The sequence below is a fragment of the Cynocephalus volans genome, chromosome 15 (assembly GCF_027409185.1).
Source record: "Cynocephalus volans isolate mCynVol1 chromosome 15, mCynVol1.pri, whole genome shotgun sequence".
Classification (NCBI taxonomy): domain Eukaryota; kingdom Metazoa; phylum Chordata; class Mammalia; order Dermoptera; family Cynocephalidae; genus Cynocephalus; species Cynocephalus volans.
The window spans coordinates 3,885,981-3,906,191 of record NC_084474.1 but is presented as its reverse complement, the minus strand read 5'-3'; the positions used below and the strand labels follow the sequence as shown (position 1 = coordinate 3,906,191).

At 40.6% G+C, this 20,211-nt stretch overlaps 1 long non-coding RNA gene across 3 annotated transcripts in view; it reads left to right on the top strand.

Moving 5' to 3' along the window:
* LOC134364118 (uncharacterized) overlaps positions 1–20,211 on the top strand; it is a 79,698-nt gene that overhangs the window by 476 nt on the left and 59,011 nt on the right. For all 3 annotated transcript variants that reach the window (XR_010021803.1, XR_010021802.1, XR_010021804.1), the window contains exon 2: positions 1,663–1,744. This is a non-coding gene — a long non-coding RNA (uncharacterized LOC134364118). The remainder of the gene's footprint in view (positions 1–1,662; positions 1,745–20,211) is intronic.

The window sequence follows — 20,211 nt, the reverse complement described above, 5'->3', positions numbered from 1 at the left end:
CAAAAAACCGTCTTTAACTTGTTAACGCCACTGTCTGACCGTGCCTTTTATATGTTTACCATTTTTTCTCTTATTGTTATTTAAAGACAGCTTTATTGAGGTATAATTGGCACACAGGATATCGCACATATTTAAAGTGGACAATTTGATGAGTTTTGACATAGGTATGCGGTCATAAACCGTCCTCGCGGTCATAAACCATCCTCATGGTCAAGATAGTAAACATTCATTGTCCCCAGAAGGTTCCTCCTGCTCCTTTCTAACTCCTCCTTCCTGCCCTCTCCACCCCCTTACCCAGGCTCTGGTGTGTTTCCCATACTGTACATTAGTTCACATTTCCAAAAAGAAAAAAAAAAAAAAGAATTTCCTATAAATTGAATCATACCGTGAGTATTCCTTTTTTGTTTGGCTTTTTTCACGTAGACTAATTATTCTGAGGTTCATCTGTTGTCAAGAATTCATTCGTTTTTGATGCTGGATATTTTTTGATGCTGGGTAGTTTATTACAGTGTATGCATATCCCACAGTTTGTTTATCCATTGACCTGTTGATGGACGTTTCGGTTGCTTCCAGTGTTGGGCTATTACAAATAAAGCTGCCATGGACATTCATCTGCAAGTCTTTGTATGGATGTTTGTCTTCATTCCTCTTGGGTAAATACCTAAGGCTGCCAAGCTGTTTTCTAAAGTGGTTATACCATTTTACATTCCCACTATTAGTGTGTGAAGGTTCCAGTTGCTCAACAACTTTGACAACACTTGTGCAGTTGTATCTCTTTGTGGTTATAATTTAATTTTTCCATGACTAATGATTTGAGCATCTTTTCATGTATGTGTTTGTCATCCACATATCTTCTTTGGTGAAGTGTCTGTTCAAATCTTTTGCCCAATTTTTTGCTTGTTATTTATCTTCCTGTTACTGAGTTTTGAGAGTTTATACATTCTGGAGAAAAGCCCTTTATCAGATAACATGATTTTTTAGAGCGAGGTGATATAACACTAAGGTCAACGGTTTGGATCCTCTTACTGGCAAGCTCCCCCACCCCCTCCCCCCAAAAGTCAGATCCATGATATGCAAACATTTTTGCAAACATGTTTTGTGGCTTGTCTTTTTACTCTCAATATATTCGTGGGTTTGGGGGTATTAAGATGTGGACATCTGGGGAATGCCATTTTTCTTCCTACCACAGGTATGGATTGAAGTCCCTCCCCCCCACCCCCTCCCTCACTATATGATTATTCAGTTGTTCCAGTAACATTTGTTGAAAAGACTCTCTTCTCCAGGGGTAGAGAGAAGAGAGCCTTGTATCTTTATTGAAAATCTATGTGTGTGTGTGTGGGCAGGGGGTGAAGGACTATTTTGGACTTTCTGTTCTGTTCCATCATCTGATCCTGTTTTGCATTAAATGTTTACTAGTGTTTGCCTCTGAAGTTGATGCTTCCTTACTGACAGGGTAAGTTCTCCTAGGAGCTGTTTTTCTACATATTCAGTATCTGCAGTTGAGAACACCCTCAAGCAGGAGAAACAGTCTCTACCTTCAAACTCTCAGTCTAATGGAGTAGAAAAAGAAAACAGATAATTTTCATACATTGATGCTTGGGGTTTTCCTCGGAGCCCTTGGCCACTAAGACTACATAATGAAACAGATTATTTTTGCCCCAGGAAACGGGAGGACAAATGCAACTGAAGAGAAGCTCTCGGTGTTTGGGAAGAGGATCCTGAGTGACAGAGGAATCGAAGGACAGTAAGTCATACTATGTGTCATTGTCCACCCTTCCATTCCTAAACACACTGATACCTCCATATTCTTTTGGTGTTGCTTTGTGTTGCTTTGCCCCCCATGGATTTGTCACCCCACTTCCCCTGAGTGACAGAGATGCAAAGGATTACTCAAAGCCCATCTCTTCTGAGCAGTGAGAAGCCCTGAAGTGGTTAACTTCCCTGGGACCTTCCAGCAAGAGGCATCCCTTCCTTGGGAAATTAACCCTGAATTGGGGTTCTCTGCCTGCATTTATTTTCCAGACCAGGAAGTTACAGGAAGAGACATAAGTGGGGTTATAGTTTAACAATATAGGCTGGTAACTTTCAGTGAAACAAGCCAGATGACATTCCAGTAAGGCTATCAGCAAAAGCTTGATCTTAGCAAACATTCCTTCTTAAGCAATTTCTCAGTATCTTTACATAACAATCAGTAACTAGTCTGTCCTTGAGCTAGCAACCTTGCTGTGCCACAAATCTTTATCTTACACCAGAGACTTATTGCCTGAGGAAAATTTCCAGTCCTCCACAGGTCAATATTTGAAACTGCAAGACTTTGGAAAACCAGGCCCTGTGAAGTATATATGCTTTTTAGTATATTCCACATTTTGGGAGGAACCATGTAGGGGAGGGGCTGAAGGGCCAGTGGAAATGCCCAGAATGGCAGGACAGGGTAGCTTGCTCATTGCTTCCCGCAGTTTGGGCCAGAAATTCTCTTTCAGCATAGAACTGGGAACCAGAACAGCTCAGGTGGCAGACGTGAGATGGCCATGGCTGATCGGCCTGAGATGGAGCCTCCAAATATCCTGTTCTGTGGTCTGTGCCTGTGATAGGGGAAACCAGAAAACCCTATGTGGAAGTGCTAAAAGATCCAGTGACTTGGAAGAAGACTGGTATGCGGATGAGGAGGGCGCAGAATATGAGGGCCTTTGGTTGGGCATGCAGACTTCTCCGTTGTCAGCCCCAGTGCTCAAAAGAACTGGGTGTGACCTGCCAGATGTCAGTAAATAGCAACACAGGATGCACAGAGAGTGGGAGGGCCAGCTGTGCTCTGGAGGATGCTCTTCTATCCACAAGTTGGAATGACATGCAGAATCATGTAGGCCTTAGATTCCCCCAGAAGGGAGAACTCAGAATGGACTCATCTTAAAACGTAACTAGTTGCTCCACATCTTTGCCAATGCTTGTGTAGTGGTATCTCCTTGTGGTTGTAATTAAAATTTTTCCATTGCTAATGATTTTGAGCATCTTTTAAAGTACTTATTTGCTCTCCATGTATCTTCTTTGATGAAGTGTCTATTCAAATTTTTTGCCCATTTAAAAAAAATTTATTGAATCATAAGTGATTATACATATTTTGGGGGTTCAATGTTGGCATATGTTGATCAAATCAATATTACTAGCATATATATTGTTACAAATTGTACTTATTCTTTATGCTTCTTTTCCAATCTCTCCCTATCCCCTTCTCCCTCTCCCCTCCCACCTCTGATAACCCTAGATTTCTTCTCTCCCTCTAAAAGAGTAATGGTTACTCTGTTGATTTGTTGCCTGGATGATCTGTCCAATGCTGAGATAGAGCAGATGCTTCTTCTGTCACTCTGGAATGAGCTTTGTGGAGAGAGACATCCTCTTCTTTTCTTTGGTCTCTGCTGGTGACTCTCCTTGTGTCAATGTACTCCAGGGGCTGGTAGACCATCTGCGTGGTCATTGTGATATCTAGTTTCTTTCACAGCAGCCATGGTTACTGTGGTGGCTATGGCTGGCCACCCATATGGAGGTGATGCTTTTAGCATGCTCCTTGGTGCTGGTGGGTGTGCCTCGTTGTGGGTGGTGGTGGTCCAGTCCCTGGCTCCATGCCTCAGGTCCCTAGGGGGCCCTGAGGCACTAGCAGCGTGCCTGGTTGTGGGTGGGGTATGGTGGGGTCAGGTCCCTGGGCAGGCCCCAAGGTGCTGGTGGTGTGCCTGGTTGTGGATGGGGGTTTCTGGTCCCCAGCTCTATACCTCAGGTCCCCGGGTGGGCCTGAGGTGCTGGCAGTGTGCCTGGGCCAGAACTAATTTTTTGTCCTTTGCTTACTTCTAAATTGGGGAAACTTCTTGTGGGAACCAGTACTTGAGCTGTGTGGTTGAGCTAAATTGCTGCTTTGCTCAATTTAGCTCAAGTTTCCCTAGGGAAGGCTTTTTGTGCTGCTCAGGGTTTAATGGTTGACCTCATAGATACTTCCAGCTCTCCAGAGACCTGGTACACCCGGGTTGTGTAGAAACTTTGGTCTGCGCCTGAATCTTTTCATCAAACTGCACCCCATGCAATTCTGTATAACTGACCAGTCTCCTCTGAGTGGTCCTGTGCTGATTTGGGGCAGATCAACTGTTCTTGCTGTGCCCCAGTGTTCTGCTGGTGGGCCGGTCTCCCCCATTGCCCATGCTGCAAACGCTTCCCATGGGACAGGCTATGTGCTGGTCCCTTGCGATGACTCACCAGCCTCTGAGTGGCTCCTTTTTTTCAGTTGTTGTGGCTCCTTGCTCCTGTGTGGGTCCACAGGAACTCTATTAGTGGCCTTGCTGTCTTGGGGGCCACCAAATCCCTCTTCTCTCCCACTGCCTCCAAGCAACTTCATTTGAAGGGCACTGCTGTGGCTTCTTCTGGCTCCTCTCTGTGTGCTCAGCAGCTCCAGCCTGGAAGCGGCCATTGCACGAAATGGTTGGAGCAGTTTTTTCTTTCTCTCATCGTCGCTTCTCCCACCTCCATGAATTCCGTAGGGCTCTCCTCCTCTTCCCCTGAGTTCTAGCAGCCCCATCTTGGCTGTTGTTGCTTTTTTATAGTTGTAAATTGGTTGATTTGTGGGAGAGAGTGATGCTGGGGACTGTCTATTCCACCATCTTGACTGGACTCTTTTGCCCATTTTGATGTTAAACAAATACTTGTTTGTTGGTTAAAAAAATACTTGAAAGAGAAGTCTTCTTGAATTGGCAAATTTAAGATTTTCTTTTTATCCTTGCTACGAAGTAGGAATAAAGAAAAAAATAAAGTTATATTTCCTTAGCCCACCCGTCACAACCTATACACATCACCTCACATAAGCCACATGTGGAAAGTAATGCCCAAGGAGGTGAAATCTGATCTTCATATGAGTAGGAGTTAACTGTATGAGGCAGGCTCTCTCCTCCACTTATGTTTATTTTGGGACTGGTGATTGGGATTGGGGTCTTCTTAATCACTGAGGGAGATAGATGTGTGCTTGTGGAATTGTTTTCCTCTAAGCAAGATTGGTTAAGACTGGGTCAGTGATATACTTTTACCTAGTGTCTCCCAAGCTGTTTTTCTGCCCTGATATACCAGATGGATGACAGTCACATTTATGACACAACTTCCAGGGATGAGACTAGATCAAAGACTGTGATGCTGATAAAGCATCTTCATTTCTATCAGTCTTTATTTGAATGTCTCCATTTCCTTCCCTACTTTCCCTCCTCCTCCTTCCTTTCTTGCTTCTCATTTTCTTACTCCTTCTTCAGTTGATTTTACCATTAGTTGTATTGAGTGATTTGGAGTGATCCCAGCATACCCTGTGCATTTGAGGACATTTTGGGCTTTTGTATACTAATATATATATATATATATATATATATATACGGTTTTAGTTATCAAAGAAACCTACAACCATGGCATGGAAATTCTCTTGAAAAATTATCTAAACAGTTCCCTTGCTTCATAGCAGAAACTCCAATCATAGATTTCTAAGGAGTCTAAGAAAGATTTCACAAACTTTTTGCATAATAACCTTCTTTATAGCTAATCTAATTTCCTAACTTTGGTTTAAACCATTTCCTTTTGTCCAGCTTTAGCTGAGAGCTCCAATTGTCTTTTTACCTCTAAAGATTAATTCTTCTGAAATTTCAGTCTCCTAGCATTGATCCCCTGCTTGGGAGATTAGAACATCTTCCTAACATGAATTGGATCTAACTGTAGTGTTAAACCAACTTTTTTACCTAATTCAAACACATGGCTCTCTTTTTTTCTCACACATCCCCTTCTCTTTCAGTCAGGCTACTGTGTCTCCTGACTTCTCTGTAACTCTCCCTGCCTCCAGTTCCTACTACCACATAGTTATTTATCCATCCCTTTTCCTATTCTTTCCATACTTAACTTCAGTCCCTCATTAAGTGGTTCATTCATTCACTCAAAATATCGTTATTGACACCTACGCCATACCAGAAACTGTGCCAAGTCTTGGGATACAGTACTGGATAAGACACACCTTTGAGTCTCTCCCAGCCTAGCAGAACATCAGAAACAACACTCTTTACAAGTGTGGGACAGCTACTGCAACAGCAGAGAAACCCTCCCCGACTAAACTCTGTCCAGCCAAGAGCTGTCCTTCCTTTTAACACCCCCAGCACGTCTGAATGCCATCTGTGCTACATACATTATCATGCACCCGCTTCCACGATCCCTTGGGATTACTTTCTTTGTATTCATTGCTCAAGTGTAGGGATGGACACAGTTATAGAATAATAGAATTCTAGAGTGAGAAAGAAGATGGTAGATGTTACCTGTCCAGCTCCCATTCTGTACAGAAATTCCTTCTGCTTGAACACCAATTTTAGACACTGGTAGATTACACCTTTATGATCTAGATTCATTTTCCTAGAAAGATAACTTTTACTGGCTGGAAATCTACCTCTCTGTAACTTCTGTAACTGTATTTTAGAATGGAACTCCCTTAGAGTTCTGCAAAAGCCCTAGATGCTGAGAACAGAAGTTGGGTCCCAGGTAATTCCCATCCTGGAGCTGGGTGATTGACCACCTAAATGGACATATTAAGGAGATTGTAAAACCTATCTTATTAGCACATCCCATCACCCATCTTTCTCTACCAGCCTTGTGGACCTTCTTTCTTTGAATGGATTATAGGGAAGCTATGGCATTTCCCCTCAAACCAAGTTAGAAGAGATTCAAGAAGACTTTTCTGAGAGCTTCCAATGTGTCTGCCTAGAGCTTGAGGAACTCACACCTGAAATGTTTGAAGGCTGGAGGCTGTGCCTGCTGCTGCCCCTCCTGGTGGTGAAGAAGCTGTGTTCTTCCTGATGGGGCAGCAGTACTCCCAGGATCAGATGTTGATCATGTAGAATGGAGCTGGTCTGAGTCTTCTCAAAAGGGACTTGTGCTGTGGATTGATTGAATTGTGTCCCCACAGTTCATATATTAGAAGCTTAATTTCCACTGTAACTGTTGAGGGTGGGAAATCCTATTACGGTAATTGAAAGGTTGGGGCCTTGAAAAGGTGATTAGACTGTAGGACCTTGCAGTAGTGAATCGATTAAAAATGGTGGTCAGGGGTGTGGTTCTGAGGGCTTTAAAGGAAGAGCACATGAGAGGTTAGTCTCTCTCTGCTCCACCATTTTCTAATATGTGAGACCCCTGCATTGCTGTAAAGCCACCACCAAATAAGACTCAACAGGTATGTTCCCTGGACTTTGGACTTCCTAGCCTCTGAAACTGTAAGCAATAAATTTCATTTTTGTTATAAATCACCCAGTTCCAGGTATTTTGTTATAAGCAAGAGAAGCGGACTAATATACCATGAAAGAGGAACTCCTGGAGAGACAAAGGCACTCCACTAGATGGGTGAGTGGCCAGGGGAAAGTTGTGAGCTGCCCACAATAGCATTACCTCAGCCAAAGGAGCCCAGCCTGACTCCTGGAGGAAACCCTCATGTGCTTACAAAAAAACGGTAATGTTACCAGACAGCAGTATTGGGTTCTTGGTCAAACCATAAAGAAAAATCTTTCATGGGACTAAGAGGGGTCCACATGGCAGGCACCCCCACAACGAAAGGAAGAGGGACAGACATTTGAAACATTCAAACAGTAGGGCTTTATTGCAAAGCAAAAGTATGTGCAAGAGAGTGCATGGGTGTCTTCGCAAGGGAGGAGCACACTGTGGGTTCTTAAGAGGAGGGTTTATATGTTGTTCTGGGTGGGGGTGTTTTCTCTTTCCTAAGGGGAGGAATATTTCGCCCTGGGAGAGAATCTGGGGTAATTAAGATCTAAGGGGCTGACACAAGGTTGCATCAGCTTCCTGTCAGGCGTCCCTGAGTTTCTGAAGTTTGTGGTCATGCGCAGTAGGGTCACTTTTCCCTTAACTTTGCCCTTCTTGGTCTAGTCTGCATTTCTGTTCCTCCTAGTATGCAGGTGCTGTGATTATTGTGGTTTTAAGTTTCTGTTCAAAATCTGCAAAGTTCCAGGTGTAGCAGGCTGATTGGTAGGGTGGTTAAGCTGTTGTCGGCTCATTATGGGTTCATTGACTGCAAAACAAGGAGGTGGGCAGTGCTGACCCAGTCTGAATATTCATGAGCAGCCTCCCTGGGGTGTGTCCCTATTCTGTCCTGCCTCAGTAATTGTCCTTCTGCACTGAAGAGGGCACGGCCGCCAGATTATAACCATATCTACCACTTGACCCCTTTTCCCCTTATCTCCTCTCCCCTTGGGTTTGACACTGAAAGCATCACAACTGGTGGCTGAAAACATGGGGGAGGAAATGGAGCAAGGAAAAGAGGCTGAGCCAAACACACCTCCTTCCTCAAATTTCCCTCTGCTGAGGAGGAGAGAACCTTAACTTAAATAAGTCTGGAGTGTTTGTGTTACATTGGAAGGATGTCTATATACACACACATATATTTTTTATTGAAACAGAATCGATTATACATATCTGTGGGGTACCTGTGACTATCAATACCTGTGTACAATATGGGATGAGCACATCAGGATAATCAGAATATTCATCGTTACCGAAACATGATCATTCTTTGTGATCCTTAACCACTTTCTCACTAACCCCCTTCCCCTCTTCCATTCCCACCCCTAGTACTTACAGTTCTGCTCTCACCTTTTGAGAGTTCAATGTATTATTGCAATTGTTCTTTCCCTCCTTCCTTCCTTCCTTCTATTTATTTCTTAGCTCCCATTTATGAGTGAGGACATGCTGTATCTTTATTTCTGTGTCTGGTTTATTTCACTTAGGATAATTTTCTCTGAGCGCATCCATGTTGCTGTGAATGGCAGAATTTCATTCTTTTTTACAGCAGAGTAGTATTCTACTGTGTATACCACATTTTCCTTATCCTGTTGTCCGTCAATGGACATTTAGGTTGGTTCCATATCTTGGCTATTGTAAATAGAGCTGCGATGAACTCGGGAGTGCAGGTATCACTTTGACATGATGATTCCCATTCCTTGGGATATATACCCAGCAGTGGGATTTCTGGATCATATGGCAGTTCTATCTGTTTGAGATATGGAGGGATATTTTAATTATGGAAATGGAACTGTTAGGTTGGTTGAGAGGGACCAGAAGAGCTATGGGACTGGAGATTCCTCAAGGGATGGAAAAGGACAAAGTCCAGAGAGCTGGCAGGCAGGGGCAGTGGGAGAAAGAATAAAAGGATTCCCTGCTTGCACCTGATAAAGCTGTTGCACTTCAGTCACTGATCCCCACCATCTCCCCAAAGTATAACTGCATCAACCTATGTCCTCTTCAAAATTTTGACAAATCTTTGGATATTTTAATGCAGCTCACGGACTCTTGCCCATCCCCACCCAGTCAGATTAAATATCCTTTTTTTAATAATGTAATATAATTTTGGTGTGACATTGTTATATTTGAGTTTATCAATGTCCCTGTGACTGTGCCACCTACAGCATCACTATAGCTTCCTGGGGCCTGGATACTAAACTCCTTAATGTAGGGCATCATGTGGTCGATTCTTACTCAGACTTTGTTTTTTTAAAACCCTCTACTAAAAAGCTTCTGCACAGCAAAAGAAACAGTTAACAGAGAAAAGGGAACCTACAGAATAGGAGAAAATATTTGCAAACTATGCATCTGATAAGGGATTAATATCCAGAATATACAAGGAACTCAATCAACTTAACAGTAAAAATACAAGTAATCTGATTAAAAAATGGGCAAAGGAGCTGAATAGGCATTTCTCAAAGGAAGATAATACAGTGGCCAACAGACACATGAAAAAAATGCTCAGCATTACTAAGCATCAGGGAAATACAAATCAAAACCACATAGAGATATCATCTCACCCCAGTTAGATTGGCTATTATCAAAAACAAAGAATTACAAATGCTGGCAAAGATGTGGTGAAAGGGGAACACATGCACTGTTGGTGGGACTGTAAATTAGTGTAGTCGTTATGGAAAACAGTATGAAGGTTCCTCACACTACAGAAAGAACTGCCATATGAACCAGCAATTCCATTGCTGGGTCTATACCCAAAGGAATGGAAATCATCATGTTGAAGGGATACTTGCACTCCCACGTTTATTGCAGCTCTATTTATAATAGCCAAGAGTTGGAACCAACCTAAATGTCCATTGATGGACAACTGGATAAGGAAAATGTGGTATATATGCACAATGGAATACAACTCTGCCATGAAAAAGAATGAAATTCTGCCATTCAGAGTAACGGATGAACTTAGAGAAAATTATGTTAAGTGAAATAAGGTGGCACAGAAAGAGAAATAGTGCATGTATTTTTCAAAACAGGTAGTGTTATGCCTGCAACTTTATTTTTTTGCTCAGGATTGCTTTGGCTATTCAGGGTCTTTCATTGTTCCATACGAATGTTAGGATTGTTTTTGATTTCTGTGAAAAATGTCGTTTGTATTTTGATGGGGATTGCATTGAATCTGTAGATCACTTTGGGTAGTATGGACATTTTCACAATGTTAATTCTTCCAATCCAAGAGTGTGGAATGTCTTTCCATCTTTTTGTGTCCCCTTTAATTTCTTGCAGCAGTGATTTGTAGTTCTTGTAGAGATCATTCACCTCCTTGGTTAAATCGATTCCTAGGTATTTTATTTTTTTGGTGACTATTGTAAGTGGGCTTGCTTTCTTGATTTCTTTTTCTGCTAGTTCATTATTGGAATATAAAAACATTACTGATTTTTGTATGTTTATTTTTTATCCTGCAACTTTACTGAAATTGCTTATCCACTCTAAGAGTGTTTTTGTAGTCTTTAGGTTTTTCTGTATGTCATCTCCAAACAGGTACAACTTTAATAGCTAATGGTTTTTCTATTTTGTTTATCTTCTCAAAAAACCAACTTTTTGTTTCATTGATCTTTTATGTCATTTTTGGTCTCTATTTCATTTTGTTCTGTTCTAATCTTTATTATCTCTTAACATCTACTAATTTGAGGAATAGATTGTTCTTGTTGTTTGGCTCATTGAGGAGTAATGTTAGGTTGTTTATATGAAGTCTTTCTATTCTTTTAATGCAGGCATTTATTGTAGTAAAATTCCCTGTTAGTATTGCTTTTGCAGTATCCTGTAGGTTTTGGTATGATGTGCTTTTATTTTCATTTTGTCTGAAGACATTTTTTGATTTCCTGCTTAATTTCTTCTTTGACCGGTACGTCATTCAGGAACATGTTGTTTAATTTCTCTGTATTTGCATAGTTTCCAAAGTTTCACTTGTTATTGATGTCTAGTTTTATTTCATTATGGTCTGAAAAAAATACATGAAATTATTTCAGTTTTCTTAAATTTGTTGAGACTTGATTTGTAAGCTAACATGTAGTCTATCCTGGACAATGTTCAATATGCTGATGATGTATTGTAAATCTTGTATTTCTCTGCTGATTCGTTGCCTAGATGATATGTCCAATGTTAAGAGGAGTGTTGAGTTCCCCAACTATTATTGTATTGGGGTCTCTCTCTTTCTTTAGGTCTAATAATATTTGTTTTATGTATTTGTGTGCTCTGATGTTGGGTGCATATATATTTATGATTGTTATATCCTCTTGCTGGATAAATCCCTTTATCATTATATAATGACCTTCTTTGTGTCTTTTTTTGTTTTTGGCTTGAAGCCAATTTTATCCAATATAGGAATAGCTACTCCTGTTCATTTTTGGTTTCTACTTGTGTGCTATATCTTTTACCATCTCTTCATTACTAATCTGTGTGCATCTTTACAGGTGAAGCGAGATTCTTGTAGGCAGCATACAGCAGGGTCTAATTTTTTGAATCCATTCAACTAGTTTATGTCTTTTGAGTGGGGAATTCAGTCCATTTACATTTAAGGTTATCACTGAGATGTATTGTCTTACTCCTGGCATTTTATTGTTGTTTTATATATCTTTCGTTTCTTTATTTCCCTTTTACTATTTATCTTCAGTGTTTGTTGTTTTTTTGTAATGGCAAGAGATAGTTTCTCTCTCTTTCTCATTTGGATTTTTGTTCTATCACTGGGTTTTATTCTTTCTCATGTATTCATGGTGGTGATTATTGTTTTTTGGATTCCAGATGCAGGGCTCCCTTGAGGATTTCTTGTAGATCTGGTCATGTGGTGAACTCCCACAGTTTTTGTTTTCTAGGAAATATACTATTTCCCCTTCATTTCTGAAGGATAGTTTGACTGGTTATAGTATTCTTGGCTGGTAATTTTTTTTCTTTTAATATTTTGAATATATTGTCCCATTCTCTTCTGGCCTGTAAGGTTTCTGCTGAGAAATCTGCTGTTAGTCTGAGGGGGACTACCTTATAGGTGACTTGATGCTTTTCTCTTCTTGTTTTTAGGATTCTGTCTTTGTCTTTGACTTTTGACAGTTGTCTATAATGTGTTTCAGGGAGGACATTTTTGGATTGAATCTGTTTGAGGATCTTTGACCCTCTTTGATCTGGTAGTTCACATCTCTCCCAATACTTGGGAAATTTCCCACTATTATTTTGTTGAATATGTTTTCAATGCCTTTTCCTTTCTCCTCCCCTTTCAGACACCTGTAATTTGGATTTTGTATGCTTAAGGTTGTCTCATAGCTCTTGTAGATTTTCTTCATTTTTTAAAATTCTTTTTTCTTTCTTTCTTTTTTTTTTTTTTGTCCACCTGGGTATTTTAAAAAGACTGTCTTCAGGATCAGATATTCTTTCTTCTGCTTTCTCTAGCCTGTTGCTTAAGCTCTTGGTTGTATTTTTTTATTTCATTGAATAAATCATTCAGTACCAGGAGTTCTGCTGCATTCTTTTTGAAGGCATCCCTCTCTTTGTAAAATTCCACCTTCAGATCCTGGATTGTTTTTCTCATTTCATTGTGTTGTCTATCTGAGTCTTCTTGTATCTCATTTAGTTTCCTTAAGATCGTGGCTTGGAATTGCTTTTCAGCCATTTCAAAGTTTCCTACTGTTTGGGGTGTGGTACTAGAGAATTACTATATTCCTTTGGGGGTGTCATTCCTCCCCCCTCGATTTCTAGTATCCCTATGTTTACATCTGGGCAGCTGGTGGAGCAGTTGCTTCTTCTAGAATGCCTTTTGAGGAGAAATACTCCCTCCTGTAGATGCATTTTATATTGACCACTGGGTAGGATGTTTTAGTTTTTGTTCTGGAGAGATGCAGTAGTGTAGTCTCCATGTGGTCATTTTGACGATATTTAGTGTTGGAGTTGTCTGTGAGTGTGTCTGTGGTCTAGGCATGGGGCACTCAGTGGTTCCTTGCTGAAGTGAGTGACACTGTACTGGGACATTGAGGTCATGGGTGAGATCCCAAGTTCTTGGGAGAAGAACCTGGGTGCCCTGTCTTTCCTTGGCTGAGGTGGGTGAAGCTGGGAGGACTTGCTGGCACCCCAGCTAGTGTCCTGTGACCATGGTCGGTGCAGTGGTGTGTACTGAAGCTCCTTGGCTTGAATGGATGACGTGTGTGGGCTTTCTCTTTCCTATTTCCTGCAGGCAGAGGCTCTTTCTGGGTCTTTGCTTCTCCCAATTGGCAGTGGTGTGATGGTTGGTGAGAATTTTCTTCTGTGCTCTATTTGGCTGTCCTGGGTTTCTGGATTCACCAGTGCCTCCAGGTGTGTCCCTCCTTGGGTCAGTGTAGTTGCATGGGCTGCATAATTAGTTACCACCACTGTGCATGTGACTGCAAGGGTAGTATAATTTCCCCTGTGGGTTGGGCTGCTGGCGTAGAGCTGCACTTGCTCACTTCTTTCCTCCTGCCTGGTAAAACACAGGAACACCTGGATCTGAGTGAGGTAGAGCTGGTGGCACCTATGCTGGGCATCGGTGGGGAGTGGGACAGACTGCTGTGTGGGGGGAAATGGGTGGTGAAAATGGCAGTGCTCTGGGGCTAGCCAGTGTTTGGCTGCCAGAAAGTGATGAGCTAGCACAGCCCTTTGAGTCAGTGATTGTGGCAGCAGTGGACCAGGACACAAGCAGAGGAGGATTACTGCTTGGAAGTGCTTATGGCTGTGCAGATTCTTTTCGTTGTAAGGGAAAATTCCTCCTGCACCGATCATGGTATCAGAGACATGGTGGCTGAGGCCATGTGCCTCTGCCTTCTCTCTATGACATCCTCCTAGGCTTTTGTGCTCCACAGAGACCTCACAAGTCTCCTGCTGCACTCCTACACTCTCCTGCCAATGCTCTCATCAATATTTAGCTGTCTGTTTATTGTTTTGGTTCTTTTCTGTGGGAGGAACATGTCCTGGACACCTCTTACCTGCCATTTTTCCTTCTTCCACCCAGTCATTGGATTTAGGACCCACATTAATCCCATATGACCATTTTAGCTTGATTACATCTGCAAAAATCCTATTTCCAAATAAGTGTCTTAGGTTCTTGATGAACATGGATTTTTGGGGACACAATTCAACTCAGTACACCTACCTTGCAGCAGTTTCAATGTGATATTGAATGTAAAACACCTAGGATGTGTTTAGCACATAATAAAAACACAGTAAATGATGCTCATTGTTTTTATTATTATTACTGTTATATTAAGAGACATAGTCAAATGCTTTGCTAAAAACAACATAATCATAGTAATAGCTACTATTCATTGAGCTATTAGTGTCAGAAACTAGACTGAACAGTTTATATGCGTTATATAATATAATCTTTACTATAACTATTAACCTAGTAACCCTGGCCAATCAATGATAGTAATATGACTCAGACATGATCTATAATCCATTAAACTATTCTAGCTCAAAACTATCATCTTTTTTATATATTTTCAAAAATTATTATTTTATGGGGCTGAAATCAAACTATTAGTCTATAGTCTTGAAAAGTCATTTTTGCCTTCTTTTTGAAATCTGAGTTCTTTGTGTCTGATTACTTTGAACCCTACATATTATTTATTATATTGCTCTGTCCACAACAGCATCTTAAGAAATGCTTTGAAATGAATTCATTCAACATTTATTGAGCACTTACTCATAGGAACTGGGGATGAAGGATCGGATATGTACCGTTCTATTGAAGGTCCTGTGTTGTGGGGGGCCAAGAGGGTGGAAGGAGAGAGATTGGGACAGGTAGATAAATTTTGGAGAGGGGAGGGGTTTTAAAGGATGGACAGAGAGCTGGGCAGTGTAGCCCCTGGGCCCAGGTAACAGTGAATGTACCTGAGGTGAGTGGTGCCTCATATCTGCATGGGTGAGGGTGCGGGGAGGTGGAGGAGAGAGGTCGTTAACAGGGAAGAGAGACGGTGATGAAAACATCATATCCTTTACAAACCTCTTTATTGTCTCTTCTTCAAGGAAAATGAGCCCGTTTCCTTTATCTTTTACAGTAGGATCTCTCTTCCAAAGTGTCAGTCTTTTTGTATGACTCTCGAAGCCTTCTGGTGCTTAGAACTACATACTCCAGTAAAAGCATTAATCTGTGCTGAATATTATCAGAGAATTCCTTTAGTCCCTTCATTTTAAATTCTGGTTTTTTTGTATCAGAACAAAGGTAGCTTTTCTTTTTGTGGTTTTTTATTTTTATTTTTATTAAACATATTTTTACTTTTTTTCTCAAAGGTAGCTTTTCAATATGGGGTCCTGTTTTGTATCACTGACTCATGTTCAGCTTTGACCCACAGATCATTTTCACTCTGCTAACAAGCAGCTTCCCACACTGCATTTACTACTTCTCTTCAGCTGATTCCCCTGAGCTGTTCTCTTTGTGTCCAACCACTTCCTCGAGCTCCTTCATAAAGATTTGAACTGAGTTGAAAGATGTCCTAAGCAAAGCCACTCTTGTTTCTTCTAATGTTGCTTTTTGTTCTTGCTTCCTGGGTGGTGGCATGACTGGATGGGCAGGTCGGATCCATTTTCCAAGTGTTCATGTCTGGTTTCTAGGGTGCACTGTACAATGGACAGAACACCAAGGATCACTGTCTCTTTGTTTTCATGCATTTGTTGGTAATTCCAAGTCAGTCTTCATTTCAGAAGCTTTTATGACTTCATTGCATTTTAAGATAACGTTATTAGCATACCTGAGTTGACAGCATCTGTTCTTTCCCATTTAAATTCCACCATCCAAAGCAACATGTGTCCCTGTTTCAAGAAATAGGCTGAACAGATGCCTAATGGTTGTAACTGAATGTTTCCTATGAAAGAGTTGCTCCTGCCTGCATTTTTGTGTTTTTTTCATGGTGAGGCAGAAGAACAGATTGAATAATGCTGTTACTAAGGGCCCTTTGAATTTATTGTTTAGGCTCCTATTGAAGACCTCTCCTATCTGAACTGGCTGGTGGTTGGAAGAAGAGGGTTTGGAGATTGCAGCCTATCACTTGAGCTGCACAGCACAGATTCACAGAGCTGGGATCAAAGCCGGGCCACAGGCATGCACCCTTGTCTGCTGGGCTTAATGTTCTGCCACCATCATTTTGCAATTCTAATAATCTTTGGACATGGAGGTCTGCATTTTAATTTTGTAGCTCACAGATTTTGTAGCTAGTTGTGGCTGGAAGTAAAAGAGTATCTAGTGGGAACAGACATTGCTACCTGGGACAGAAGATTAAGCTTTCATATCTCATGTGGAACCTGATCAATGTGAGCTTTGACAAAAGTGAAAACAAAAAATAATAAGCTCCCTTAGAATTGTGTCTCCATTGAGTTGGAAGGGTCTGGTGAACATCTGGTCCAGGCATCCATCTTAGAGTAACGTTCTATTAAAACTATCTTTATGATTTCTAGGGATGAAGATTTCACAACTCCCCAGAAGGTCTTTTAATGTCCATTGCAAATTATGCCTAGTTTTCTCATAAAGGAAAAATACCTGCTAAACATGAAGGATTAATTCCTACAGTAGTTTTACAGTAATATGCATGCACCATAGTAATATTCCAGAGCATTGGCAAAATGGAAAGAAGACTGCAAATTTAAGAAACTGTTTTTCCCATGAGAACTGGCCTTGTTGAAGAAGAGATGCATACTTAGATCTTTGCATATTGGGGAGTGAAATTACTGTCCTTTTTAAATTTGTTCCTGGAGACTCATTTATAGAGGGAACAAGTTGGAATACCCAGGGCTAGAAAAGAATCAAGAGGAAGAATGATTGAAGCAAAGGAGTCCCCAAAGAGACAGAAGAGGAGACGGTTTGTAGAGGATATTTTTTGAGAAGGGCACATTTGTGGCCAAGGACCCAGAACCCTGTTTAGTATGTTTTAGAAGCCTCCCTGCTTCCTAAACCAACCATTCACAAATGGTTTTTTGTTTTTTGGTATAAAGCACTGCATGCTCAACTCACTCTCTGTACCCTCATGCCTTTACCGGCTGAATGATGCTGAACCAGATCTCCATATTATGTGTATTAGGTTTTTAGTTCTTTAGTATAAGGCTTGCAAAATGTTCTTTTTAAAATTTTTTAAAAATTTTATTTTATTTTGTCAATATACAATGTGGTTGATTATTGTGGCCAATTACCAAAACCTCCCACCCTCCTCCCTCTCCCCCCTCCCTCCCAACAACCTCCTTTCTGTTCACTTGTCATATCGACTTCAAGGAATTGTAATTGTTGTGTCTTCTTCCCTCCCCCCTGCAGGTTATTTGTGTATTTATTTATTTTTAGCTCCCACAAATAAGTGAGAACATGTGATATTTCTCTTTCTGTGCCTGACTTGTTTCACTTATTATAATTCTCTCTAGGTCCATCCATGTCGTTGCAAATGGCAGTATTTCATTCCTTTTTATAGCAGAGTAGTATTCGATTGTGTAGACATACCACATTTTCCGTATCCACTCATCTCATGATGGACATTTCGGCTGGTTCCAACTCTTAGCTATTGTAAAGAGTGCTGCAATGAACATTGGAGAACAGGTATACCTTCGACTTGATGATTTCCATTCCTCTGGGCATATTCCCAGCAGTGGGATAGCTGGGTCTTATGGTAGATCTATCTGCAATTGTTTGAGGAACCTCCATACCATTTTCCATAGAGGCTGCACCATTTTGCAGTCCCACCAACAATCTTCCTTTGAGAAATGCCTGTTTAGCTCTTTTGCCCATTTTTTAATTGGGTTATTTGATTTTTGGTGTAAAGTTGTTTCAGTTCCTTGTATATTCTGGATATTAATCCTTTGTCAGATGTACGTTTTGCAGATATTTTCTCCCACTCTGTTGGTTGTCTTTCAACTCTGTTAATTGTTTCTTTTGCTGTGCAGAAGCTTTTTATTTTTATTTATTTATTTATTTATTTAAATTTTATTTTGTCGATATACATTGTGGTTGATTATTGCTCCCCATCACCAAAACCTCCCTCCCTTCTCCCTCCCCCCTCCCCCCCAACAATGTCCTTTCTGTTTGCTTGTCGTATCAACTTCAAGTAGTTGTGGTTTTTATATCTTCTTCCCCCCCCCCGGTTTTTGTGTGTGTGTGTGTGTGTGTGTGTGTGTGTGTGTGAATTTATATATTAATTTTTAGCTCCCACCAATAAGTGAGAACATGTGGTATTTCTCTTTCTGTGCCTGACTTGTTTCACTTAATATAATTCTCTCGAGGTCCATCCATGTTGTTGCAAATGGCAGTATTTCATTCGTTTTTATAGCTGAGTAGTATTCCATTGTGTAGATGTACCACATTTTCCGTATCCACTCATCTGATGATGGACATTTGGGCTGGTTCCAACTCTTGGCTATTGTAAAGAGTGCTGCGATGAACATTGGGGAAAAGGTATACCTTCGACTTGATGATTTCCATTCCTCTGGGTATATTCCCAACAGTGGGATAGCTGGGTCGTATGGTAGATCTATCTGCAATTGTTTGAGGAACCTCCATACCATTTTCCATAGAGGCTGCACCATTTTGCAGTCCCACCAACAATGTATGAGAGTTCCTTTTTCTCCGCAACCTCGCCAGCATTTATCGTTCAGAGTCTTTTGGATTTTAGCCATCCTAACTGGGGTTAGATGGTATCTCAGTGTGGTTTTGATATTCATTTCCTGGATGCTGAGTGATGTTGAGCATTTTTTCATATGTCTGTTGGCCATTTGTATATCTTCCTTAGAGAAATGCCTACTTAGCTCTTTTGCCCATTTTTTAATTGGGTTGCTTGTTTTCTTCTTGTAAAGTTGTTTGAGTTCCTTATATATTCTGGATATTAATCCTTTGTCAGATGTATATTTTGCAAATATTTTCTCCCACTCTGTTGGTTGTCTTTTAACTCTGTTAATTGTTTCTTTTGCTGTGCAGAAGCTTTTTAGTTTGATATAATCCCATTTGTTTATTTTTCCTTTGGTTGCCCGTGCTTTTGGGGTCATATTCATGAAGTCTGTGCCCAGTCCTACTTCCTGAAGTGTTTCTCCTATGTTTTCTTTAGGAAGTTTTATTGTTTCAGGGTGTATATTTAATTCTTTAATCCATTTTGAGTTGATTTTAGTATATGGTGAGAGGTATGGGACTAGTTTCATTCTCCTGCATATGGATATCCAGTTATCCCAGCACCACTTACTGAAGAGGCAGTCTCTTCTCCAGTGTACAAGCTTGGTGCCTTTGTCAAAGATCAGATGGCTGTAGGTGTATGGCTTGATTTCTGGATTCTCTGTTCTATTCCATTGATCAGTCTGTCAGTTTTTATGCCAGTACCATGCTCTTTTGGTTATCATAGCTTTGTAGTATTGTTTAAAGTCAGGTAGTGTTATGCCTCCAGCTTTATTTTTTTCCTCAGCATTGCTTTTGTTATTCCGTATAAATGTCTGGATAGTTTTTTCCATTTCTGAGAAAAATGTCATTGGAATTTTGATGGGGATTGCATTGAATTTGTATATCACTTTGGGTAGTATGGACATTTTCACAATGTTGATTCTTCCAATCCGAGAGCATGGGATATCTTTCCATTTTCCCATGTCCTCTTTAATTTCTCTCAGCAGTGGTTTGTAGTTCTCATTATAGAAAATTTTCACATCCTTGGTTAACTCTATTCCTAAGTATTTTATTTTATTTTTTTGGTGGCTATTGTAAATGTGCAAGCTTTGTTGATTTCTCTTTCTGCATGTTTACTATTGAAGAATAGAAATGCTACTGATTTTTGTGTGTTGATTTTGTATCCTGCTACTTTGCTGAAATCATTTATCAACTCCAAGAATTTATTTGTAGAGGCTTTCAGCTGTTTGATATATAGGGTCATGTCATCTGCAAACAGGGACAGTTTGATTTCATCTTTTCCAATCTGGATG